Source organism: Varanus komodoensis, unplaced genomic scaffold (genome assembly GCF_004798865.1).
Source record: "Varanus komodoensis strain SLA01 unplaced genomic scaffold, ASM479886v1 scaffold8, whole genome shotgun sequence".
In the NCBI taxonomy this organism is placed as follows: Eukaryota; Metazoa; Chordata; class Lepidosauria; order Squamata; family Varanidae; genus Varanus; species Varanus komodoensis.
Window position 1 is genome coordinate 7,581,518 of NW_025336481.1, and position 27,976 is coordinate 7,609,493.

A 27,976-nucleotide genomic window follows, 5' to 3' on the forward strand; every position below is an offset into this window, starting at 1 on the left:
TTGTCCATGGGATCACAATGGGCCGGACATGCTTAGTTCGTATATTGCTCTTCATTTCATGCAATAAAATCTTAATCCAATATAATAATAATAATAATAATATTAATAATAATAATAATAATAATTGTAGTAGCAATAGGCAGGATATGCATAAAATAGGCACCTCTGATCAACCAGCTTAAAATCCAGGGAAGTAAAATCAGGTTTGAACTGGTGCCAAAAAGAACATGGCCGTCACATCCCCATGGTTTAGTCAGGTGTTAGCCCTGTGAGAGCTGGTTCCCTTAGACAAGGGAGGGTCTGTGGTAGCACCCTTGCCTTGCATGCAGAAGCCCCCTGATGCGACCTGCAGTGGCATCTCTGGACAGGGCTGGAAGAACTCCTGCCTGAAACTCTGGTGAGCTGTTGCCAGTCAGTGCTGACAACACTGAACTAGATGGGCCAGGGGACTGACTCTCTCTGAGGTAGGTTTTTATGTTTGTAAGACCACCTCAGGAGTTTGTAGCGGAGGAAAACTTTGAACTGGGGCCTTCCCTGATCAAAGTTCATCCTGTCACCTACTAAAAATATTCTGCTATTCTCCATCGAATATTACACATTTAGGAAAAATATTAAATCTGCCATATTTTCCATATTATCTGTTCTCCTACCTGAGTCACTTATTGCCACCTCTAGCAAATAGCTTCCTCAAAACGTGTTTGGCACACTTATTAAAAAAATAGGGAAAATTGGTTCTGTTTGCATAACAGAGTTGGCATTTTGTAGCAAGCGTTGGTATTTTGTTTTGATTTAGTTATAAACTCTAAACATGTCACCAGTATTTGCAGGTGCTGTTTTGGATTTCAAAGACCTGACTAGGAATAAATAAATACTCTGATGCTTATGGAGCAAATTTCCAAGGGATTAGGTTTTATAGTTTAGAAAGAAAGAAAGCATCAGTTGCAAAGGCCACTAAAGTAACATTTTGTTATCGCGGAAAGTAAGCCGAATATTTCTTGGAATCACTTTTGCTTGACATAGTAAAGATTCTGTCCAGACTACCTTTCCCATCCTGGGGCTGTCCAGATGTATTGGTCTACAACTCACAGCACCTCCAGACAAAAAGACTAATAGTCATGTTGACCGGGCATGATTTCAAATATAGTCCAATGTGTCTGGAGAGCAGCAGCTTGTGGGAAGTTCATCTAGAATATCCTGCCATAATAGCATCCAGCTCTGCAGGATCAGTGGGTGTTACTTGCTATCTGTAGATCACAAATGTTGTTCTTTCTCATTTATTCATATGTTCTCTTTTGCTGTGTTTATTGGAATTGTATTGATTCGTTAAACATTAATCCTGTATGAGTGGGGGCGCCCGAGTAATACATTTAGAAATGGACCTGGCTAGTATTCAGGACTTTATTCTTAGGTCTACGTACAAAAAGTGCAATTAGTAGTAATCAGCTTCTTGAAAAATCTTTCATTTAAAATGTGCTTCCGTTCCTAATGCCTGTGAAGACATGTGCATTTTAGGCAACAGTTGATGTGATCTCCAAAGCAGGGGTGTGGCTGAACAAGATGCTTAGTTGTTATAATGTTGCTCAGTTTGGTTAATTTGTAGAGGTTGCAAAACTGAGCTCTCAGTACAGATGCTGGATTGCTCGGGTGGATAATTTTTACTGGTCTGTAGGTAGACTCAGTGTAGCTCTGTTTTTGCTGGATGTAGGTACATCAGTGGCATTGATGGGCTCTGCTCTAGTTCCTGTGGTTCAGCTTTGCAAGAGCGGACACAATTTTCAGTGTTCGTTCTTGGCAATTAGTTTAGTACTCTGCTCTGTAAGCCAGAAGGATTATATTTCCACTCCAAAGTGTCTTGTTTGAACCCAGCTGCTTTGTTTTGGACAACACTTGCAGAAGTGTTGCAAATACTTTTATTTCATAAACATGCATATGTTGAATTTGATGTCACCCAGAGGAGACAGACTTGGTCTTGTGTTTCTGTGGATTCAGGAGCAATAGGGTTAAGGCTAGACATGGAAAGTTGTAGAAATGTCCAAGCAGCTTCTTTATTTTTTGCTTCTTTAGTTTGAAGAAGGCTGTGATTCAGACCACATGCTTAACCTGAGTCCCAGGCTCAGTCCCTGGCATTTTCAGGTAGGGAATGGAAAAACCCTTGACTGAAACTGTGTAGAGCTGCTTCCAGTCAGAGCAGACAGCACTGAGCTAGATGGACGAGTGACCTGAGAGCTGCCTAGAGAAGTGATGGGCTTTCCCACACTGCAGACCTTGGACAACCACCTGAGCGGGATGGTGTAACTTGGTGTCCTGCATCAGCAGGGGGTTGGACCCGATGGCCTTCATGGCCCCTTCCAATTCTACTCTTCTATAATTCTATGACTCATTAAAGGCAGCTCTATATGTTGTACCTGTTCTCAGTACAGGTACAGGTACTGTTCTCAGTACAGGTACTGAAGAAGCATTAACATAGTTGGCAAACTTACATGGCTGTCATGGCTAACAAGACTTCCCTGAGAATAGTACATAAAACAGAGGAAAACTAACATTGTTATTCAGATTCAAAAGGAAACAAGGCTTTAGTGAAGATGGCAGAATAGTGCTCTTTACTGCTTTCTCAAGGAGTTTGGTCATGTCAGAGTATACATCCTTATACATACAGTCCACAAGTTATGAATGTCCCAGTTACGAGCAACTGGTAATTACAAACAAACTGCCATAAAGCCTATTAATTTCAAAAAAAATTACTGCAGAAAAGTGTCATCCCCATGGAGAGAGAAGCGAGGAAATCAAAGGGGAGAGAGGGAGGCCTTTTCGCCTGCCCATCCAGGGAGAGGAATCTCTCTGGCATCACCTTGCTGTGAAGAGGAGGCACTGTGGAGCTTGGGGAGAGGGGAGGCTTTCAAGGGGGTCCTGCATTCCTAACCCCCACAAATGGGGAGGGCCAGCTATACATGAACCAACCTACATACAAATTTATGTTTTCTCAGGAATGGAACTCACTCGTAACCTGGGGGCTGCCTGTATTTTATTCTCACAATAACTCTGAGGATATAGATCAGGATGAAAGAAATTTTGTAGAAGAGCTGATTCTGAATGGGAATAACTGGTGGGGCTGGGCTAGCTTGGCCGTGTTATCCACCAGCTACCCAGGTTCTGGCTTTCCTCAAGTAACTTCTATAAACTGTTTTGAGATAGAATGTGTTTTTTGACAGATTGCCACGAGATGGTGATTCTTTTGTTTGGTAGCTCATGCTCTAAAATTGGCGACCAGCTTCCTGTTTCCTGTCCAATACGAAAGAGGGAATGAGAGCCAGCATTACAAGTCTGACGGGCCTTCTGCAGGCTCAGGGAATTTAAGTCAAGCAGCTTGTAGCAACATGGTGCCCATTGCTTTGCAATACTGAACGTACAAACATCTTTTAAAGTCTGTGGTTCCTCTCACCCCATCTTTTCCAATACTTTTAAAAAACCATTTCAGCATTGTTCTGAGGAGCGATCCGTTTGGACGAGTAAATGTACCTCTCTGTGAGGGGTTGGATGGGATGCATCGCCTTCCTTGTCCCCATGCTTTTCGAGTGCGTTCTGGTGCAGCCACATGTTCTTTTGAAGCAAAGCACAGGCTGTGACCTGGACGAATAAGTACCTCGCCTTTCCTTCCAACCACCAAGTATTTCCTGTGTTTCTTTCTCAGGACAAGAGCTCAAGGACTGTAGCGGGTGGGGTGGAGAACTTTTTCTTCGGCCAGTCGTGTAAAGGACAGTGGCAGGACGTGAAACAAGGAAAGCCACAGCAACGCATTTTCAGCAGTAACCACCAGAAGCTCACTTCAGAGGGCATTAGGTTAGGAACATGGGAGGTACTGTATTTTTTGCTCTGTAAGACGCACTACCCCCCCCCTCTCAAAAGTAAGGGGAAATGTCTGTGCGTTTATAGAGCGAATGTGTGTGTGCCTGACGCCCGGGACGCTGCCGGCCCGCCTGCGCCACGTGGCACCACCTGGCCGGAAAGTGCTCGGCGCGCCCTGCTCCACCCGCCCCCCCGCCCCCCCCCCCGGCGCAGCTGAGAGCTGTGCCGCTCAAGGGGAGCGGTGCAGAGGAGGAGGAGGAGCTGCGGGCTTTAACCCGCCGGCCGCATGGAGAAACAGACTGCTCACCCCCACCGCCCGGGATGACCTGCCACCGCGCCGCCCAGAAGACCACCACAGACCACCACCGGCATGCTGCCGGCTTGGCTGCACCACATCTGGCCAGCACACGCTTAGCGCGCCCTGCTCTGCCTCTTTCTTCAGGTGCAGGTGAGAGCTGTTAATCACAGGTCGGTGTGTGTTTTCAAATGGCAGCCCTTCTTTTAATGAACAGCCCATGGAGAAGTGAGGGGGAATGTGCCTGTGATTATCAGGAAACTTTCCATGGATCCCTCCTCTTAAAACTAGGTGCATCTTATGGTCAGGTGCGTCTTATAGAGCGAAAAATATGGTAAGTTGGAATCCCACTAGGGCAATGGAAACAACTCACTTTTTTTTTAATTTCTATGGGCAGCAACAGCAGGGCAGAAACAAAAGAAAGGGAGCTTCTTGAATGCAAACCCACCCTGCAAACATCAGAGAGAAGCTGCTTTAACTACGGTGGCACACAGGGACTGTAGCAAAAAGGAATCGGGCACATTACTAGGCATGTGACTTTCCTCAAGCCCCAGTCTCAAGCCCTGAGCACAGGTGCCAGCGTCACTTGGGCTGCAAGAGGCAGAACAGTCTGTCCCTCAGCCAGGGGGTCTCAGGATCCAGTCTTGGTGTCACTTCACGCTAGGAAAGGGGTGAGTGAATGGGGCAGGCAGGGCTGGGAGAGCGCTGCATAGGCAGCAGTGGGTTTTTACTTGGAGCAACCAGACTTTTTGGCCCTCTCCTCTCCCTGCAGCCCTGTGGCCTCTTGCCTCCCGCTCTGCATTACACACCATATTGCCTGATATCCCAGCAGGGTAGCATTCCAGAAGCTTCCCGGCCCCCTTCCCCATCCTATTTCTTCTTCCTGTGTCACAGCTACAACACCGCTCCCACTTGTGTGCGTGGAGCAGGGTACCTGCCTAAAAGGTGACCAGACGGGTTACTGGCCCCAGCCCTTGTAGCATCATGCTCCATGTGGGCCCCCCTTAGAGTTTCCTTTGGAGGCCGGCTGCTGGGAGCAAGGAGACCCACACCTTCCAGCCCCTAAAGCGTAGCAATCAGAGGGTGCAGCTGCATGACACAACCAGCCACCGAGGCTTTCTGCCTTTTTTGGTCGGTTGCTTTCGCCAAACCTTATTGCCATATTTCAGTGTTACATTTAGTTGAGAGAAATGATTCACGGAAACACCGGTCTATTCTATGCCCTTTTGGAACCATGATTGCTTGCTCTGTTGTCCAAATTGGAAAACACAGCTTGGCGTGGTGCCGAAGCCACAACCATGCAGCCCCTTTGTCGCCGCTTCTGCCAAGTGGTGGATGAATAAGCATCATGGGCAGCTGCCATTTGGCACAACTAGAGGTGCCCCTGTTTCTCCTGCCCTGAAGTTCTTCCTCGGCACCAGGAGCTGGTGCTGCAGAAAGAGCAGCATGGCTCAGCTGATTTCCCCATTGCTGCTGCCATCATAGCAGGGGCAGCAAGAATCTGCGAAGTGGCAGTGCCCAGCTGGTGTGTCCTCTTGGGCAGGAAGGAAGCAGCGGCCCAGTTGTGGCTGCATGCTGCAGCACCTCCCCCCATGCTGCTGCTGCATGAATGAAGCTCCTCACACTGCTTCTCACAGCTAGTGAAGGGGCAAGAAGCCGCTGGGCAGTGGCGGAGCCTCCTCCTTCCCATGGTTCCTCCTGGACACTACCTGGAGATGGAAGAAATGGTGTGTGGAAAAGGATTGCCACGCACAATGGAAATCACGTGATATTGGTTGTCAGGATGTGTGACACAGCCTCAGTCTTTATTGAAAGCATCTCGGATGGAGTGGATCCTAAAAAGAACAGAAATGATCTGGGTTACCAACCAGTCAGTCTGGCAGAGCTTCTGTCTTGCACTTCTGCTCTTTCAGTGAGCCACAAATGAGATTGAAAACAAAACAAGAGCGAGCTGAGATGAGCTTCAAACTGATTTGCAGAGAATTTAGTCAATGGCTGATCTTCCATGTGTAGTACACAGTCCTGCTGACTGGAACAGAAGTTCAGTTTGCCCCTGCAAGACCTGTGTGGGAGAGGGAGGTTCTGTTAAGAGCTCTTGCTAGAACAGGGATGGAAGGAGAAAGGTCACTCGCCATCCTACGAAGGCTGGAATGTGCAGGAAGAGCTCTGGATGTCTCCCCTGTTTAGCAAAAGGTAGGGCTGATAATAGCAAAGCCCCTATTTCTTAAATAGTTGTTGGAAATAATAACCGAAGATGCTCTTTGTGGGAGTTGCAGTTTTATTAAATGAAAGCAGTCCTTTCTTCCTAAATCTTGAGCTGCCAGAATCAGATGGAAAATATACTACTCTTGTGATCTCAGTGGCCCTAACCTGCTAATTGTGACAAGCCATAATTTAAATTTCTTGTCTTGTCTCTCCTCCATCCTTTTCCAGATGTTTGAATAGTTTACTTTGAGGAGTTTACTTTGACCGGGTTCTCAGCGTCCAGCTGTTAATTAACAGAAATATGGTTTTCATTATGGTCATGAGATCCATACTTAGTTTATCAGGTCAAATTGCCAAAAATACCCTAAGTTATTGCTTTTAAGGATAAATACAGAGAAGTGTGCCTATATTACGTTTTATCTCCCTCAAAGTAATGTGATGTCGCACAGGCGGTTCATGGGTTGGAGAGGTGTTTATTGTACATTCCTGCAAGAGAATTTGCAAGTCCAAACCAGAGCTGCCTGTACGGCATTACATGATTTTGTGATGACACCGGCACGTAAGTGCAAAAATCAGCATCAGGCGCCGAGTTTAGCATTTGGGGACTCTTGGTTTTCTTTTTTAAGGCAGAAATGATCCAGTGACTCACAGAATTGGAGCACACTGTGTGTGGAGGTGAGCTGCTTGCTATCCCCAGAGAAGAAGTCCATGTTCTGTGTCTGAACTTGGTGTCCTCCAAGCAGATCCAGTAGTCCCAGTCAGCATCTGCAGTGGTTACCAATACTGGAAGCTGCCTCCTGAGACAACCGAAGAGCACCAAGCTGGAGGAGGCTGGCGCAAGAAGAGCTGTGCCTGGATCAGGCCAGAGGATTTTTGAGTCGGACATTCTTTTCCCACAGTGCCACAATGTGAAGCCCAGAAGTGGGACATGCGCAAAATACCCTCCCCCTTCACATTTCCAGCAACTGGTCCTGACAGGCATATCCCCCCTGGTCCTGGCAGTAATACATAACCATGACGACCAGTAGCCATTGATAACCTTATCAACACGTGCATGTATAAATATGTGTATGCATAAATTGCTTGAAGAAAATTGTTCCAGGAATATTTCTTCTTCAGGGCTTCTGTGTGGTCTTCTCTATGAGTTCTTTGTCTTAACAAAGTCAACTCAGGAATGTTCTAAGGGTCTAGCCAAATTGTTAGCATTCTGGCCCTTCCCTCTGAGGAGAGATGTTTCATTTCACTGTCTTTGCATGCCTCAGCATGGTGGTGGGGAAACACCTTGCCAACTCCATGACAACAGCCTTTCTCTATGTTGTGTCTCTTCAAAGAAAGTGGTTGCTTGCACTTTCTATTGTCTAATGATTATATAGTGCAAATGGTAATCTTGTAACGCATTATATGTTCGCTGCTTTAGTCCATTGGGACCCTTAGAGTCAAATCTTATGCATGTGTAGGCAGAAAAGAGTCCTGTGATTGCCAGAATGCTCAGCCAGTGCCTTACAATCAAATGCAAAATTATAATATTTAGAAAAGGCCATAGTTATTTTTCTTAGCTATTTCTTTATTTTTATGTATTTTAAAGAAAGCGGCTCAGCTAACAAAATGATATTTACATGACCTAACGGGCTACGCCTGTGACTTGTGAATATTTTTATGTGGAGCATAGAGGGAATTGGATTTTCCTTATAAAGCCTTCCTGGATGATCCTTTGGCATTTGGAATCCTAATAAAAACAAAACAAATCCAAACATGTCGTGCAAAAACTGTTCAGCGGCCTTTGGTAACATTGGAATTGCTTCCTTTGGTGGAGTGGCGGGTGGACCTTAGTGCATTCTGATTTCTTAGTTCCCAGATCGAAGCCTTTTGAAGTTCATAGCTTGTTAGCTACTGGCTTCCCTTAGCACTGAGCATTGTCAAAGATTTCAGCCTCACCTGTTCTGGTTTTCAAGTGTACTTCTTTCAGTAATGAGTAAACAGTTGCGGAGCACAGTAACCCTTTAGTGGAAATTTTAAACTTCTAATGGGGGCTGTTAATTTGGTCTGAAGGAAAGCTTATATCCAGAACAGACCTCAGGGTTTTCTTTAGCAAGTTGTGTTTGGCTCAGTGCCCTAAGAAGTAATTTATTCCCAGTCTCTGCCCTCAAACTAGCCTTCTTTCTGACATAAAGAATCTTAAGAGAAGAGATGCAGGAATGAATGCATATGAAGACCCTTATAGTACAGAATGTTTGAAACAAAGCATTTAATAGTTTATCTCCCAACACTGTTCAATATACTGGAAATTTATAGATGACATTCTGCAGTGGAATCTGTGGTGTTGCACATGAAATCTCCTTTTGTCCTACCTGGGCTCTCTAGAGACGGGCTAATAGCTGGATACTGAATCATTGGCTGTGATTCATTCTTGATGGATTCACTGCCTGGTGGATAAACTCTTAAGACCCCAGGGAATCTTGTTCACCTCTGTAACTTGATCTGCACAGAACTGAATATTAATAAGAGGCATCACTTATGGAAAGATTAAACCACCTGAGTTCTAGGGTCTCAGCTCGGGCATGTCTGGACTTTCATTATGTCTGGTTTTCTGTGGCTCAGTTCAAATATCGTGGTTGGAATGTCTGAGCCAAGCCTTGAATCTTGCATGCTCCTTCCTCTTGGGGTCTCTCATTTTTCCCTATCTCACCTTGGTTTCTGCTGTGACCTCATTTTGCCAAGCACTGATTGCATTCACATGACACGCTCAGCCATGGTGCCTGCAAAGCAACTGTGGCTTAGCATGTGGTGCAAACCCAGTCCCCCTGCCAGTGGGGCGACTTCCTCATGGCCATAAAGCCACCCCAACCGCCATGGCGTGTTGTGGGGTTTTGTGGTCTTCCCTTGTCTACACCTGGATGACAAGCAGGCCCGGGACGAGCAGTAGAAAGGGCTGAGCCTCTAGCCAGATGGTCCTGGATGAGCCAGTGATAGCTGCCCAAGGGCTGCACTGGCTTCTCTTGCCCCTGCTGCCTGGGGCTGGAGGAGGCAGCACACAGGAGATTGGTGCTGCAGTCAGTGGTCACACCCATTCAGGAGGCCTCCTCATGAGCCAGAGGGGGCACTCGTACGAGCCACCTCCGTGTGTGCAGTGCTGACTTCCAGGAGCAGCACCGCGGCACAACGAGTGGTGATTGAGCTGTGCTCTTGCCTGCCGTTTTGGGCATGATGGGAGGAGGGAGGAGCCTGCTGGCCTGAACCGACAGGAGGGGCTGGAGGGGAAGAGGAGCTGTTCCAGCGGTGAGTTGGAGCTGTCTCCCCTCCCCTGCACTCTCTAGGCGAGGCGTCCAAGAACGTTGCGCTGAGCAAGGGTGGGAAATAAGGCGTTTTGTCCTGGGTCTACCAGGGAGTAGGTCCAGGGGCATGTGAACCCCTGGCCCACCACTCCAAACACTCCACAGGGCGATCCTCACGGCAGCCGGAGGTGTGTTCTCCAGTCTGTCCAGGAGTCGTCCCAGGAGAATGTAGCCCCACTGCCTTCAGTGTCAGTTTTCTCGTAGGATAATCCGTGTGGTAGATGGGAGAGGAGGAGGCCCAAGAGAATGGGGCACAGGTGCATCCCTCAGTGCTCTTGCAGTGTCTGGGGGTACCAGCAGAAGGAGAGAAGGGAGTGGAGGTGCCTCAGGACCCCGGCTGTGCCCAGGCCAACAAGCTACAGGCTGGGTGCACTGCTCAAACCTGGATCAGGCACACTGTGGTGCCTGTAAACCGGATTTTGCCTCCAAAACAGAACTTCAGGCACGGCCAGTCGGTGGTAAAGGAAGGCAACAGCCAAAGGCCCCGTGGTTGCAAGAGAGGCTCTTTGGCAGGTGCCAACATCCTTCCTGCTCTCCTAGCTGGCCTTGCTCATGTGCCTCATTTTAATGCACGCACACCCCCCCCCCCCCTTTTGAGTGGTAATGATCTGAATGGACCAGGCACTGCCTTGGAGAGGAACACGGCTAGTGAGGGCACAGGGCAGTGTAATTAGTTCAGATCGTTGCTACTCAAAGGAACTCGTTTAAAAATGTTGCACGTCAGGATCTGAATCCCCAGCCATGGCAGCCCAGTTGGGTGGTTGAGGAAGATGTTGGCAGCTACAGAAAGGGCACAGAGGGGCTATTCTGAACCACTGGGCTCATGGGAACTGACTGGCAACAGCTGACACTGGGCCTGAGTTCTGGTTGGAGGCAAATTTTGTTTGCTTGGGTGACATTGCAAAATAAGTATCAGTGAAAACCAGGAAGTGAGAGAGAAAACCAGAATGCATAAAAGGAAGAAAGAGCGTATGAGCCTCAGGCATGAGCTTGCAAGACTCCATGGCATGATCCCCTGATGTGATGGGGCTGTTGAACTGATAGCCAACAAGTCATCTTATTTATTTACATATATTACCATTTGATTTTAATATAGAGACAAGAAATTGTCCAAGTTTTATGATGGGGCTTCAGTAATTGGTGTGATAGAGAAGCCAAGGAATCACTATTTTCCTATGCTTAAAACAACTAAAAATAGAATTTGTACTTTGTAGCGCCACGCCCCCAGTTTCTGTGTTCAAAGCTGTTATGCATAACTAGACACTTCATTTAATTTGGCGTGAGCATGCTCATTTGACATGTTTAAGTTTGGTGCAGCAGTCAGTCCGTTTTATAGCATATGACCAAACGGTCTTTCGAGTGTGTAGCAGTCATAGCACCAGGCAGGGACTGGGGAGGCCCAGAGGCAAAGCCCCACTCAGTCCTGGCAGGTTCTCTGGGTGCCTGTGGCCAGTTGCCCTCATTTCAGCCTCCGTTACCTGACAGGGTTCTTACTTCTTGTTGCTGGTGTGGGAGAATTGGTCCCTGGGGGCATGCACTCTCAACATCTGCTTTCCCCCCTCCTGCAGCGAAAGGGGGGGTGAGCCCCATCCCTGCTGCCACACTGTGGGTGTAAGGATGTGTGCTGTGTGGTATACTGGTTAGAGCAGTCTTTTCAGAGCTGGTCCCCTTCTCTCAGATGTCCAGCATTCCTAACTGTTGGCTGCCCCGGCTGGCAGAAGTTTAAGTCCAAACTGCCTGGAAGGCATCCAGCTGGGGAAGTCTGTGCTGGAGTGATAGACTAAGACTGGGGAGATCTGTCTAGGCTCAAATCCTCTTTCAACCAGGAAGCCCTCCAGGTAGCTGTGCTCCAGATACTGTCTCTGCCCACTTCACCAGACAAGGTTGATCTGGGGATAAAATTTTCTCCTTGAGCTCCGTAGAGGAAAGGCTGGGTAGAAAGGGAGTAAGGAAATAACATTTCCTTTGCATTCTTGGACACTTTTGACATTTTGGCAAGTACAAGGTGTCCTCGGTCCTTCCAACCTGGCCACACATACTTGGTTTGCCTTCAGCATATCTACCCTGTGGGCATAATAATTGCTGGAATTGACTGTATGGCACTTCTTATTGTGGGATGTTACCTGCCACAGTAGAAGACTGTCTGGGGCCTTCATTCCCTCTTAGGCATGGGGAGAGAGCTCTGACTATACTGGGAGTTGCAGTCACCATGAATCAGGGGAAAGGCTGCACGAAGGAATTGTTCATTTGAGTCTTCCAGGGTGGAAAGTCTTCACAACAAAGCTTTTCTTTCTAAGAGTTCAGGAGAACCTGCCCTCACCTTCGTATGAACAAGCTGCAAGCCCTCTATCTTATTCCACCTCCGCTCCCCCCCCCACCCCCCAGGAAACATGTAAATGCTTGAGTGGCAGTCCTTAGAGAGACAGGAAGCTTGTGCAGATAAAGGAATGTAACAGGGGTTACTTTCAAGTTCTGGGAGTCATCATGGTGGCGTTAGTCCCTGTTTTCTGAAGAGTACAAGCTGCCGGCTTTCGAAGTTCAAGGAAAGTCCAGTTGTCCCTGATAACACCGGCTTCCTCTCTAAATCTCCACACACTGTACAGGAGTGTGCTCTCTGCAAATCAGCAGTGTGATTCTATTCACAAAAAGTTTCCCCTTGCGTGTTGCTTTGTTAGTCCCAGCTCAGACTGCAGTTAGAATACCAGGTACCTTTATAGTTAAAGTGTTCTAAGAAAGTTGCAAAGTAGACATGTTCATGGTTCCAGGGCCCAGGTTACTTTAGAGGCTTGGATTATATCTCCCATCATCCCTGGCCATGCTGGCCTGGGCCAAAACAACAGGAAGGACCCAAATTCTGGGAGACCACTGGCTGAAGAACTGGCCCTTTGGCAGTGATTTGCAAACTGTGCTTTCAGAAGGGGGCTACATTACATGCTGAAAAATGAAGACATCATCTCCCCCCCCCATTTCCCTCCCTCCCCTCCTCCATTCCTCCCTCCTCAGAACAGTGAGGCCCTGTATATCATCCCATTCCCTTCTTTCCTAGGCACATAATCCCAAGGGGGAGGATGTCACCTTGATGCAACCTGCAGTTCAGCAGACAGATGTGGGGAAATCTCAGAAGCATCTTTATGGCTCAGAAAATACGTCCTGGGGAGCGCTAAGCCCTGGCTGACTTGGCAAAGAGAAGGGCAAGAGGCTGTATGAATGGGGGTATTCTATAGTTCTTACTTTAAGAATGAAGTGTGTTTTGCATTTTTGCTGCCGAGAAAACGGGAAATTCTCACTGAAGCTATGGGCGTAATGCATTGGATTCATGCAATCCCTATTGAAACAATTGAGGCTTGCTCAGGAGAACATTCATGCTTTTGCAGTTGGCTTCTGTTTCTGTTCTTCGTGGTGATTTCGTGGGGCACATGGAAGATCAAATTAGAACACAGTAGAATCTAGATGGGACGTTGGAAAACGTTTTCTGATAAGTACTGCTGAGGGGTGACCCAGCCAGTCCTCCTTCCTTTGGACATTCTTCCCCAGCTTGTTACCCTCCAGATGTTTTGAATTACAACTTCCAGCATTCCTGATAATCGGCCATGTTGTTTGGAGATGATGAGAGTTATAGTCTAGCACATGGAGAGGTTTCCCTGTTGGGGCAGTTGCTTTAGATTTTTAAGGGAATATGGGAGAGAGCAAGCATCAGATGTGGTTTAAATATAAGGCCCCATACAATGACAGCAGTTGGGCCCAGTGAGCCAAGAGAAGGCTTGTTTTTTCTTTCTAAGCTTCGGTGCATCTAAGTCAATCCCTCTGCATTTTTCCACTAAAATTTTCCATTAGTCACAAGGTTTCCTCCATAAACCTCTTTTGCCTCCTCATTCCCATTCTGCTAATCTGTCTTGTGATGTCTCGTATCCATTTCTTCAAAGGAAAGGAACCATCTGTCTTCTGTGCACTTCAGTTTAGCTTTAACTTAATTTGTCAAGACAAGCTTCACATCCTGAAAGAGGAAACTTAACCTGGGAAATGAGCTCTCATCTCCTTAGTGTAGTAACTGGCTGTAACCTGCTGACTTCTGTGCAGGTTTCTTCTGTGGAGAATACTGAAATAAAATGGAATTTATTTTCAGATTTATTTCCAGTTTTGCTAATTTGCTGGCAGTTCTGGGCAGTGTGTAACTAGTGTGCATGACCCACGGAGCCACAGTGACTTAGTGGCAGTGTTCACACATCACAACAAGCCATGCTGGAAACTGTGCAGGTGGAGCTTGTTGTTATGTGTGAATTCAGCATCCATGGTGAAGCTCAGCATGTTTGCTTTCCATAAAACCACATGAAGAAACAACAGTCTGTTGTAAGGTTTCCGCGCCATGATTTGTTGTCAGGTATGACCCATTACAATGTTTCTGTGTGGTTTTTACGTTTCTGCCATCAAATTTGGTGGCAAGAGTGGCTGCGGCTGCAGCAGACACGCCAGCCTCCATTTTCCTGTGCCCTTTTCTACCTAGCAACTGCTGAGGCAGCACCAGCCATGCTCTGATTGGTGGCTTCATGCTCTCTGTCTTCCCTGCTGGCTGCAGCTGTCCAATGTGCAGCTCCAGTGACAAGATCTTGCAGGTAGGGGGGCATCCCATGGCTTGATGCTCATGCCTGATCACTGCAAGTGGTGCCGTATTTGTGCCGCTTTGAGAGCCAGCAGCCTCTGCATTCAGAGACTGCCCTGCTTGTGAGGAGCACTCAGATGGCACATGGGATGGGGAGCTTCCCAAGGCACCGGCTGCTTCCTGCTCTGTCCCCTGTCCCCCGACCCACTCCCTTCTTGTCCCTGACACTCTTCAGGGCTCCTACAAGATACTCTGGCCCAGCCCCAGGGCCAGCAGTGCCCTGACAGTCTGCTCGCAAAGCTTCCCAGGGAGATGCCCAGTTGGACGCCCCCGGGCAGGACGCGCTCCCTCCATCCTGGCACGTGTGCCTGTGCTGACGCCCTCCATGAGCCTGGCTGCAAGGGGGCAGCCCCAGGCTGCGGGTGCGAGCCCTGCACATGAGTGTCCTGAGCAGGGAGGGAGTGGGTGGGGTGGGTATGTGAGCGGCTGCGCTTGCGCATTGGCAGGTGGGTGGCAGCAGTGGGCAGCGCCCCGGCCTCGCTGCTCCGGAGCAGCAGCACTACTCTCGTGAGTGGGCAGCCACTTTGCTGAGCGGCCAAAACCAAGGACGAGGCAAGGAGCAGCCCTGGGGAGAGCGTGGGAGAGGCAGGCGTGTGTGGTGCACTCTGGGATTGGTTGTCAGCTCTGGGGGCTGATAAGATGCAGGCTGCCTTTTGGAGAGAAGATGGAGAAGTGTAGAACCCACGCACACACAGAAGCCACAGGAATGTGGGAAGCCAGGACACAAGGTGGGATACTGTGCGTGGCAGCAACAGCATGTCATTGCTTAGCATTGTGCATGGACACAGCCGGCGTGTTGTATGCCTCCATCAGGGTGGCAAGTTAAGACTGGCTCGGGCCACCCAGTCAAGACAGGCTTCTTCGCCCTGTGGCGGCTTGTCGGATCCTCCAAAGCCCAAGCAGCTGTCGGGGATGCGTGCCGGAGGCCCCCTGCCCCTCTGTGGCCACTGGCCGGAAGAATGGCAGCCATAGCAGCCATAGCAGCAGAGAGCAAGCTGTGCTCTGTTCCACCTGCTTGTGGCTTGTGCTCCAGCTGTCTTGTGGGGTGGGAGGGATGCTCTCTTTCCTCAAGACGCCACTGGGGAAGATGCAGCATGTCCCCTGCCCCAGCAAGTCGGCCATTCAGCAGCTGTTGTGCCGGCCGAACGGGGACCTTCTGCTCTGTCTTACCTGGCAGGGGCCACGCAGGATGCACATGGAGCGTGCGGAGGCCATGCCCCGCCGGTGTCTGCTGCACACCACCCCTTGCCAGTGGCGGCAAGTGCGACCACCAGCTCTCCCAGTCCTCTTGCTCCCTGCTTGCTGGGGCTTTTATGGCCACAGAGACGGGTGGGAAAATCTGCTGTTCCTGTGGGTTATCCTGGGATGTCTCCTGGAGGTTTCAGTGGGCAGGAGGGTTAGGTGGTGGGCTTCGGAGCCTTGATGTGCCCAGTTGACTATCAGGTACACTGCCGACCCTGCGACAACAAGCCATACCAAGTGACTCGTCCCTCCGTGTGACTTATTCTGATGTGCAAACTCCCCATATTGCTTGCATTCCTCCACTTGAGGTAACCAACCCTCGGTAGGGTTGCAAAGTTTGCAGCCCTTGCTATTAGAAATCATTTCTGCAAATTTTCCTAGAAGTAACTCCTGCTGAATTTAGTCAGATGTACTCCCAAGGAAATATGCACAAGGTAGCAGTTTGAGTCATTGAGTTGGAACATAATGCCTAAGAGGCTGAGCTGTGAAAAGGAAGTCTATTTTTAAAAAAATTTTTTGTCATGAATTCATTTAATGGTCTTGGACAAGACACAGTTCTTAACTCAGCCTCCTTGAGTATGTGGGATAATGCTGACTCACTGTGCAGGATTGTTGAATGGATCAGAGCAAGATAATACATTTGATGGACTTTCAGCTCTTCAAAGTGCTAGATATATAGTGAGTGTGCCATTAAAGCCAGAACCAAGCAAGCCTCATACAAGCAAGCTGGAGTCTTGAAGAATAGCAAGTATAGCTATTGCCAGAAGCCTTTTCCTTCTGGAGCTTCACCTGGCATTCATTTTCCAGTCATCCCCCTCTTTCCCAGGGTCTCCAATGCCCCTGTGGCCTTTGCGTTTAGATGGGCTATTTTACATACATTCTCTGGAGCACACATTTATGAATTTCCCTGTCCTCCCGGCTGAAAGAAGGAAGAATGGGAAGAAAATTCTTCTGACTGGGTATGACTGTGGTGCATGGGCTGCCTTGAAGAATGCTTGGAAGCTGCAGCTTGTATAAAATGCAGCCGTGAAATTCATAACTGGGACCAGAAGGTCCAAATACACAACATCAATTCTGTTCTGCTTTCATCAACTGCCGGTACACTTCCAGGCAAAAGTCATGGTGCTGATCTTAACCTTTAGGGCCCTGCACAGCTTGGGACCACAGTACCTGAAAGAAGAGCTCTCTCAGTTTCGGTCTACCTGGATCTTGCAGTCTGCATCTGGGGGGTTCCTCCAACTGCCACCTCCAAGGGAGGCCCAGAAAGAGGCAAGCAGAAGGAGGGTCTTTTCAGTGGGGGCCCTCCAGTTTCCCCACACAGGCCTGCCTGGCACCAACACTGTTGTCTTTTCAGCGTCAGGTCAAAGCTGCCCTCTATTCCCAAGCATTTAATGGCATTTAATACATAGGATGGACTATGTCAGCTGTTTTAATTAGGTCTAGTTTTTTATTGTAGCTGTAAACTGGTTTATATTTTTATATATTGGGATTTTTAAGCTTTAAAAATGTATATTGGAATGTTACATGATGTTTTACTGTATTGGTATTTTTATTGTGTCTTTTTGTATTTTGACTAATTGTTGTGAAGTGCCCAGAGAAGTTCAGCTGTTGGGCACTACAGAAGAATAGCTTCTCACTGCCCTCATCCGTTTAGTGCAGGTTGCCAGGCTGCTCCGCTGTACTGCCTCATTGATCAGCCTCCCTTGCTTCCACCCCAAATTCCTACCAGCCGTGCACCTTGGGACACAGTGACATTCCTGCAGACCACTGGCCTATAGGAAGCCCAGGGTCAGGAGAGCAGCTGGAAGGGTCTGGGCACTTGTCAGTTTGATGAAATGTATACCTGCCATTCTTCGAACCCTTCTACTTCATAGCTATGCCTCTTGGGAGACAAGCCTTTCACATATCTGTAGGCACAGCCAGCCTCCCGGGCTTGGTGCGTAGCAGGAGTGAGGAGTGCCAAATGTCTTCCTGGAATGTTTCTTAGCAAGCTGTCTGAGGCCATAAGGTTATTTGCGCAGGTTTCTAGGCAAACCCCGCTGATGGATTTGGTGCAAGCTTGCTTCTGCGGTTTGATCTCAGAACCCCAGGGTTTTGCCAGAAAGTTGTAAGCAGACTCAGGAAAACTGACAAAAAATTAGGTTAACAAAAGTCCCAAACCATGTATGGTTTCTCCAATGCTGTATCCACGTGCATGGTATTTCTACCAGCTGCTGCAGACGGTTGCTTTCTTTAGGGAAAGACATAATTACTGCTTGCAAAATACAGCTCGGTTATTGAAGATGCTGGATTTCCTGTCTAGGCCAGGATCCAAAGAGTTATTTTAGATATACCTAAGGGCCTGTATAAGATTTAAAAAACTCTTTTCATTGAAACAGCAGACCTCCATACTGCCTGCAATATTCATTTTTATTTGTTATTATGATTATAACCTTTCTTCCCTCTAAGGAACTCCTGGTGGCTTTCCCCTTCCATTTTAGCATCTTAAGAAACTGTGAGATAGGTCAAACTGAGAGGTAGTAATGGGCTTGTGCCAAAGTAGGCTTTTCAACATGGGCCTTCCCGGGTCCAGTCCAGCTCTCTTAATCATGAGACCACACTGCTGTTCAGAAATTTTAAAAGGTGTGTGTATAGATAAGCACAAAGAGTTACCAATTGGTTTAAAGCTTCATTCATTTTTAAAAGCAGTTTGCTATGTGGCACAGAATGGAGGACAACCACTGTTCAAGAAACACAATTCCAAGAGTAGAATTCAGAAGTAGGTTTCATTCAGCCCTTAAGAGTGCCCCTTTGGTGGTATTTTAGCAGCAGCAAAATTAGTGGTATGCCTCTGAATGTTGGTGCCAAATGCTATGGAGTCTTAAAAAGGACAAGTGCAGTTGAAAACAACCTAAATGTCCCTTTTCAGTTTGTAGAAGTAAATCCCCCCCCCTTTTTTTTACTGCTGCAGTGGCAGGAACATGGCCCAGTGGGGTGGTCTGGGGGTGGAAAGTTACACTCAGATCTTCCATAGTTGTTCATCCCGGATTTAGCTGGATCCAGTGTAGAAGTGTTTGTTTCTTTGTTTATCTGAAACATTTATATTTTCCTTTCAAAAATATTTTCAAGGCAGCTTACCACAAAAAGAAACAAAGAAGCAAAAAATACAAACAAGTTAATGTTTGTTGTTTTTATACTGCCCAACAACTGATGTTTTTTGGGTGGCTCAAAGCAACGTATTTTAAAAAGCAATATAAAATATATGAGCAAAACATACTGAAACATCATAAAAAGTCAACAATACAACTTTTAAAACCAACCAAACAAACAAACAGACAATAAATAAATAAAGACTAATCACCCAGAGAGCACTTTGGGCTAACGTGATATATAAATGTAAGAAATAGTGAAATAATTAACAACCAGCAAGCTTCAGTAACTAATTAAATGCTCTGCGGTAAAGAATGGTCTTTACCTGGCACTGAAAAGATAGTAAAGCTGGTGCCAGGTGGGCCTCAGCAGGGAGCTTATGCCAGAACTGGGGGCCGCCATCAGAGCCGGCCTTGGAGGTGGCAGTCAGAGAAAGGCCCCAGAACTTTTCAGTGAGCAGCTGCTAAAAACGATGTAAGAATAATTGAAAGTTGATAGAGGTTTTTGGTGGGGGGGGGGTTGCTTGTTTACTTGGCACCTAATAGAGAACAGATCTGGTGCCAGGTGAACTGATAAGCCAGCCATCACCAATAAAGACTTCCGTCACCTGAGAAATCAATATGTTGAAATATTGGTCCTGTTACTAACCAGGTGAATTCATGTAGAAGTAGGTGGGACTTCAATTATCATGTTCACAGAGTCTTTAAAATGTTAAAGTTTAAAATTGCTGCTCCGAATTGTGCCCAGAAAGAAACTAGTAGCCAGTGAAGTTGTTTAGATATGATACAGGGGGTTGGGTCTTGCAGCTGTATCCTTGACCAGTTAAAATTTCCTTTTTATGCTTTATATGACGTATATGACTTGTGCAGTTATTTCAATGCTAGGTGGAATTACGGCATAGGATTAGCCACAGTATCAAAAACCTGCTTCTGGTGTCCAGTAAAAGCCTGATGCAAGTTGGAAGTGATATTGGTTGTCTACTTTCTTACTAATATTAAAAGCTCCTTGCTCTGTGTCTTTTGCTCATACTTTTTCCAGAAGTCTGAGACCCAGGAAAAGGAAAAACATCCCTTCTTCCTAGCAACTCCAATCTTTCTAGAGGGCTTTAATCCTTTTCCCCCTACTAAGTAAAGGTCAAACCAGACCTGATATTGTCATGTAATTTGTTATTGTATAGCTGTTTAGGATTAGGGAAGGGAAGGGTATTAGAGTTGGAAGGGGCCTAAAAGGCCACGACATCTAACCCGCTCCTCTAGTTCCACTTGTGGTCACCCATCTGGCTGCACACCTGTACCTTTCCAGCTTAGCAGAGGTGACTTGACATAGTAGTTTAATGGAATAGCTGGTGAGGAGAGGCCCAAGACAGGCTGGGGCCATGCAAAGGAGGACGTTTAACCACTTGTCTTCACTGTGGTTCAAGCTGGGCTTCCCCCTCTTTCTAGTGGAAAATAAGTTACTCTTGACACATGAGCAAGCTTCCTTCCCATTGAGAATAACAGTTGCAACTATTGGGATTCTGGCTGGTGGAAAAGGGTTAAGTTCCCCTGTCTATAAATACTTTGTCCCCCCTACCCTTGGTGCCATCCATCAGGTGTACCAGAATGCCTACACAGTGCCAAACTGTGACAAATAATCTAATTCGGCCTGAAGAAGCACTGCTTGCTTCAGCCCTATGCCTGCCAAAAGGGTAGACGTGGAATCAGGCACGTCAAAATAAAATGTCTCCTCTGCTATGTTTCAACCTTTCCCAATGCATTCCAAAGATGACCAGAAGTGATACTGTCAGTGGCAGAATCCTCAGTGGGAAAGTGTCCTGGGATACATTAACTGCAAACAGGCTCCTTGATTCCTTGAAGCATTTTGAAAAATGGGTTGAAGGACTATGACATCTCTCAGGAAAGGTCAGAGAATTTGAAATTCCTCATGGTATTGCAGCCCAGTTATCATAGTGAGTCATTATTACTGACTTTAAATTATGTTTGGGGAAGGAGGGTCATCACAGCTGCTGTTCTGGACATGGAAGCATTTTGCAATAGTCTTAAAGCAGCTGTTATATGTCTGTGAAGAGGTTGCACGGAGAGGGAAAGAGGCTGGGTCAGGCACTCTCAGAAAGTGCCTGACCCAGTGGAGGCACCTCTTTGTGGTGAGCACTGGCTTTTGAGGTGATCATTAACAGTTCAAAAGTACTATTTGGTTACAAGCTTCTCCAAATCCTACCTGGCTCCTCTTCTAAAGGGATTGCATGTTTCCTGTAGGCACTTTTGAATTCCTTGCTATTGCCTCTACCTTCATACCTCCTGATGTCATTGAATGCAGCCTCTTTCTCCTTTGTAATCCAATGAAATGTAGGAAGCACAGGTTACAAAACGGCAATCTGTGCCTGCTGTGTTACAGGTTGTGTAGTGCATCTCTGCTGTGATATCATGTATAAGTCAGACATCTCTGAGCCCATTGTTATCTAGCACCACAGATATTAACTGTCCAGACAAAAGGTACTCTTTGTTAGCGAGATGATAAGAACCTTCACTGTAGGTTACCTGGCCTGCTTACCTGGGCATGAAAGAAGCATGGGCTTCATCAGCAGGAGTGTTACTTTTTTCCCCCCTCCTGGCAGGCTCTTGGACTTTTAGCACCTGTATTGCAAACAAGACTTTAAGGGTGCCATGTTTGGTACTCAGTCATGCTATCAATTCATAATAATATCACAGCCCTACCTGCAGGTGTACTTCAGAGGACTCTTTTATCCATAAAGAATGGCTGCCTGGACACTCACTGTAGTATATAGACGGGAATCATTAGCCTGTTTCTATCAGGATGTGCACCTGCTAAAACAGATGTCTGCTGCAAGGTGCCAAGCAGAAGAGCAAAGCTTGTGACAGATTCCTCTCATATCCACCTGCTTTATGATTCAGAGGTATGAAATACAGCTGTTAGCTTGATCTAGTTGTATAAGGTTTCCTCTTGGATGTGTCGAAAACGATCTCCCACTTAGTTGCTTTGTGAAAGTTTCCCCATATCACACACGTGAACTTTTATTATCCTGAGAGTGAAATGTGGTGATAGAGGGCTTGAGGAGGATGGCCACACAGGACGAGAGAGGGGAAAATAGGATTTCTTTTAGCTGTGTAGGTACATTAGTGGAAAGATGATAAAATGTGTATTGCCTTTGGTTAACACGAATCTTTGGAAATGAAGAAGGCTGTTTCGTGTTGTATTTTTGCTAAGATAATAATGCAAATCAGGCTCCAGACTGATGGGTTCTAGGAACCAGGAAAGCTTCTTCCGTGCAAGTGGGCAGAACCTTTTTGTATGTCCAAAACTGGTAGGACTTGAATACCAAAGCAGCAAACAAGAACCACAGGAGTCAGAGATAGGTGTGTCCTCAAAACCAGGTGGAGCACGGGGTGCAAAGCAGTAGTCAGAAATCAGGAGGGCCAGAAACAGGTGTCTAGTCCAAGCCAACCTTGTTGTAGAAGCAGAGTGCTGGTGAAGCAAGGAAGTACCATACTGGAGTGAGTGGAATCTGAATGAGCTTTGGGTTAAAAGACACCCACATTGCCCCCCCACCCCACCCCTTGCAGCATGTAATCACAACATTTGCCTTAGCCTGGTTTACATGCCTCCCAATTGCTCCTGGTGCAAGCAGGAATTTACAAATAATTCTTGGATGTTTTCAGTGTGATGTGTGAATCAGGAACTCTGTCTTGCTAAATGCTGGGTTCTCTTCTCCAGCCAGAGAGGGTTCATGGCTCACACATAAGGAAAATAAGAGCAGGAGCCATCGGATGCCATGTAGTAGAGTACAGATCGGGCAGGGTCCAAGTGAACTTAGCTATGTTGTTAAAACTGATTGAACCTAAACTGTAAGTCAGTCTTGGGGAAAAAAAATCTGTTTGAGCACCACTGAGCTGCAAATGACAATGCCCCTTAATGTGTAAGCCCCCTGCAGTCACGGAGTCTCTGTCTGAGTCCCCTAGTAATGCAAACAGTTCTAACCTACCACACGGGATTCCTACTGGGACAAAGTTAAGGATGGTAGAGAACTTGCTGTATGAAGGAATATTAATGAAACTTAGTCTGGAAGGGGTATCAATATGTCCACGTTGCTGTATTTGTTTATTATTTAATAGTCTAATTTACCCCTTTTAGTAATCATGATGTCACTCCCCGCGGTTTCCAATGTAAGCACTGATAAGACTTGTTTATTTGTTTTATTTAAAATACTTCTGTACCAGCTTCAGAGGCAAGCCCTCCTCAAAGCAGTTTATGAGGTAACATTTTTAAATTTTAAAAATAAAGCACCAGTATAAAAACTTTAAAATGAGCAATTGTAAAACTCTAATTTAGGCAAAAAATGGCCAATCATTCATTTGGAGGCGGGCTGTAGCTTCTACATCTTTCAGACCGGTTGCTCAGGCCTGTGCTTCCTTAATTTCCTCAGGTGATTAATACTCATTCCCTGAGTGGTAGTGGGGTTTTTAATCAAAATTACATATTATTTCAGAAAAGCTGCTTGCAGTGTAATTTCAGCCAGTGTTCGGGTCCTGTGGACAGCACATTTATGCATAAATAACTACTCAAAAAGGTGGCTTTTGAACCTAATCACCTTTGCTGGAAGACCTTTTACCTGGAAATGACAGCCAGAATGGAGGCTTGCAATAGTCTCCCTCTGTCTGTACAATGGTCGGCTGATTGAATAGAAAACAGCAAAAATTTCACTAAACTTCACTTCACTGACTAGCAAGCTGTAAAAACTAGTCTTAAGTAAACAGAGCAGACAGTAGAGGTTTCTAACATCTTCCAGAAGGTTTTGCTGGATGTTTGGAAATGATGTGAATGGATGAATCTACAGAACTTCGGATGTTATTTCGTTTTTTTTACCTCCTGGATTTTTATGTGGATTACTGTTCTATCTTGTTTATATAGATACTAGCTCTTCTAAAATAAACAGACAAATTGCAGTGGTACCTCGGCCCACAAACACCGCAGTTCATGACCAAATCGGGTCGTGAACAGAAATTTCATAAAAATTTTGCTGCAGGTCGCAAACTCTGCATCGGGTGACGATCTTGAGCGTGTCCGCCTTCCCTGCATGGGAGCAATTGCGGTCGTGCTGGTGTGGGGGGAGAGATGGTCGCATTCGTGCTGGGGAGGAGATGGCCATGATTGTGCCCGTGTCCCCCCCGTGTGTCCGCGCCCGCCTCTCCCCCCAGCACGTCCGCAATCACGCCCATCTCCCCACACCCCCCTGTACGATCGCTGTGGGGGGGGGAGATGGTCGTGATCTTTGTTGTTCTTTGTCACTTTGCCTCACATTTTTGTGAGTAAAAAAAAAAATAGTTGCAGAACGGATTAACCTTATTTACATTGAACCTTATGGGGAAATTTGACTTGGCTCACAACCAAAAATTGGCTCACAACCACATTCAGAGGGGCCAGAACGGATTAACCTTATTTACATTGAACCTTATGGGGAAATTTGACTTGGCTCATGACCAATTTGGGTCACAACCAGAGTCCTGGAATGGATTAAGTTCGTGAGCCAAGATACGGCTGTAACATTTTGGAAATTTATAAAATTATATTTTATTCTCTATGGCAATTTCCTTTTAATTTCATAAGCTCTTTTTGCTGTCTGTGGCAAAATGTCAGGCACCTTCCCTCTTTTACAAGCACCCCTTTGGAATGGGCACAGAAGCTGTGCTTCAGATTCTCAGGAATTTGTTCTAGCTGTAATGTCACAAATTTATCAACTCCACTGCAAGCAGGAGTCATAGCCCTTTATTCTCAGAAGCCGCATATTTTCTCAATCTTTGCAGCCACTCGGTGTGTGACTTCGTACTGGCCTGCATCATTTTAAGATTTCACTCTTCCTAATATACATGGCAATGGAAATGCCTCAGCAATGGAGATCCATTCCCAAGAAGTTGCTTTCATACCAGTAGAATCAGCAGTCAGGAATCACAGTCCACTCCATGCTTGCTTAGACTATTATGGGTGCTTTTTCAGGGAGTGCAAGTCAAGGATGAAGCAACACAAGTTGCTTCCCTTCATTGGCTTGGAAGGCTTTTCACCTTCAGAAAGACTGAATTCAAGGTTTTGTTAGGGTTAAATAGTACCCTGGAAATCACCCTTTGTCTTAACTATTTGTTGTGAGGTTTGCACATTTTTTTCCTTAACATATGGAAGTTCATTTGACACTGTGTAGCTTTTCTCAGGAAGAAGACTAGAGAACATTTGCAAAACTAAGCTTAAGAGCCATTTTGTACTATATTTTAATACAGAGTATATGTACATTACACTTTATTAAGGTTATTGTATCTATCTGTCTACACATCTATATCTGTGATACCTATAATACAGCTTCTGCTACAATGCATTTTTCGTTTTACTCTAAGATGATTGTGTTTGCTGCTGCAGGTCCTGACCACCCCTTTATCTTCAGTCAGATTTTAAAAGCCTGGCTTGTTTCTGTCCTCCCCCTGAAGTTGCATCGGTAATATATAGTCCAGAGAGGATCCTTCCTGGAAAAGAAAAGGGAAAGGTTTGATTTGTATTCCTTTCCAGCTGGATTCCTCCATAATTAACCTACTGTAGAAAGATAAGAGCTAGTTCACCTTCTCAGGAATGTAGACCTGGTTTTGGTTTGTTTTGTTTTTTGGTGGTGGGGGAAATGAGGCGCCTCGAAAGGGACGGTGTGCATTTGCACATATTTTGATTGCTCCTGCACTAAATTGTAGTATTCAAAAGGCATTGCCATGTGCTTTTGAAGAGTTAATTTACCCACAGATGGTAACTCTTATTTAACTTAAAAAGCTTGAAGTGTTTTTCATTTTTATGAACTGCTCTTTGGAGAACTGATTTGCAACCTGATTTTTATTATTAATTACTTTGGGAGGGGGCATTACTCATGTAAAAGAAAAATTACCTTAACTGTACCCATTTTCAAAACATTTTCAGAATATTAACTTTACTGGTCAATTGTGAGGCTTATTTTAATCATTTTATTGAAGAATAAGTCTAGTAAAAGGAAAATAGTCAAAGCAAGACAGAGGTGAATTTGGGGGGGGGGGGCTCTGAGGTGAACTAGGAAGTGCCTGATTCAACTTTCAGCTCAGAGATTATCTTAAGATACTTATTCCAAATGGGGGGGGGGGAGGCTTCTGTATAATAGGTGCATGAGGAACGCTTAGATTTTTCTGGAAAAGCATAAAAACAAGAAATGAATTTAGGAATAACAAAACTACCATTGAACAAAAAAGCACACAGCCAAAGGCTTTTTATTTATGAAACTACATAAGTATCTTACTGTTTGAAATGAGGTATTAATCCCTTGCAGTTGCCATCACTGCCAGAAGCAATACAATAAAAATGTACAAATCGACTCCATCACTGATACAGAACTGAATAAGAACAGGAATTTTAGCCAACCTGGACAAATCTTTTTGAAGGGTGGGGTACAAATATTATAATTTACATAAATAAATAGTAAGCTCTTGTCTTGTGCAAGTAAATCACAGTAATTATGAAGCCAGAAAATAGGGTCACATAGATGAATGTAAACCTTTTAAAATCACTGTAATTATTTGGGATGGCACTATTTCTCTGTCCTGTCTCCTCCCCACCCCATATACACACACAGGGCAGGCGCTGTGTTTTTCTCACCGGAATAAATTGCTCCTCCTCATTATTCAATAACTGGCAGGACCAAAAGTACAGTATATAGATAGGTGAATATCCCTGCTTCTAGTGCACAGTTATTTCTATCCCTTGTGGACATTCTTCCTTCATGGATGGACTCTGGTTCTTCTACTACTTTCTAGGAATCTCACGAGCTTTCTGGGCACTTTAGTCCATTTTATGTTACGTACGAGTCTGGGAGCAGTTAGTCAGGTATTGGCTTCCAAGACTTGGCTAAAAAATTATTTTTAGTCATGAAGTCATACTGGTAGTGAACTTTAGAAGACACAAAAATAATTGATACAGTGGCTGCAGAAATCAAAAAGAACCATTCATGCAAAAATGAATGTCCAGGAAATCCTTGTTCTAGTACTTCAAAAGCAACAACTTTTTCAGATAAAAGAGAATTCCACTGCATCCTTCAGTTTAAGACCCTTTACCAGTGTGCATCTCCCCAATTAAGTAATTTTTTCTACTGGGTTGACATTTTTACTTATATTTGAATCTAGTTGGGTGCAACTGGAAAGGTAATAATTTGGAATTTGTGTAAGTAGAGATTCACAGTTTTATGTGTGTGAACAGATTTTATAAGAAATAGTAGTATGCAACAAAATGGAATGAAGGAAGGGATATTTTGAATCCTGTTGAGCTAAGGAGGGCTGCACCCCCCATTGTGTGGTTGTCAGACGGGACCCCCCTTCCCCTCCCCTCCCCTGCAGCCCATTGCCGTCTCGCCCCCTCGGCACCTCGTGGCAGCAGCTGGCAGTGGGACAGCAAGCAGGAAGTGCACGCCAGAGCTGCAGCCCATCTCGGAGATGTTCCCGCACTGCACTGGCGCCCTTCTCCTCCTCGTTTGAGGCCTGCTTGGGGCAGCATTGCTGGCTGGTGGACTAAGGTAGACCGTTGTGTCTGGGATATTATTTATTAGAGTTTGTAGTTATTTCTTCCGGGTGTTTTTTTGTATTTTTAATCTATTATTTTCTTGTACTGTTGTATGATAGGTATTTTTATACTAGTTTCATTGTTGTATATTTGCTTTGGAAATGTATTGGGAATTTATTGTAAAATGTATTAAGAATCCCAATTTATTTGGAAACGTATGCCTGTTTTTATTGTTGGAAATGTAAATCGCCCAGAGAGCCCTTTGGGCGGAATATATAATAACTATAACAATAACAACAATTACAATAACTGCAGCAGTAGTAGTAAGAAAAGGCTTGGAAACTAGCGAATCCAGAGGTGGGGAAAGAACCGTGTTGCTTGAGCCACCACTTCTATGCTTCTGTCAGCTGCGTTAGAAGGGGGAGTGTCTTCCTTCTCCCTTTCTTTTGGTTGAACTTGTTTTTTGTTTTCTTTTTCATTTCTTTTTTTTTGGGTGGGGCAATTTTTTCTGTTACTGCTTCCAGTTTGAGGAGAAATTCACCGCTCCACCTCTAGGGCTGGTGGTTGTTTCCCACACCTTGCCAGATGGCTTAGGAGCCAGGTGATCTACAGCCCCCCCCCCCCCCCGGTGATCTGTCCCAGCATGTCTCTGATCTACCTCACATTTCCCTACTGCCACGAGAGTGCGCATGCCAGAGACTTGACGGTGGT

General features: G+C 45.8%; 1 protein-coding gene across 4 annotated transcripts in view; it reads left to right on the forward strand.

Annotated features, from left to right (window-relative positions):
- Positions 1–27,976, forward strand: part of LAMA5 (laminin subunit alpha 5) — a 194,416-nt gene that overhangs the window by 40,381 nt on the left and 126,059 nt on the right. The gene's annotated exons all lie outside the window — the stretch shown is intronic.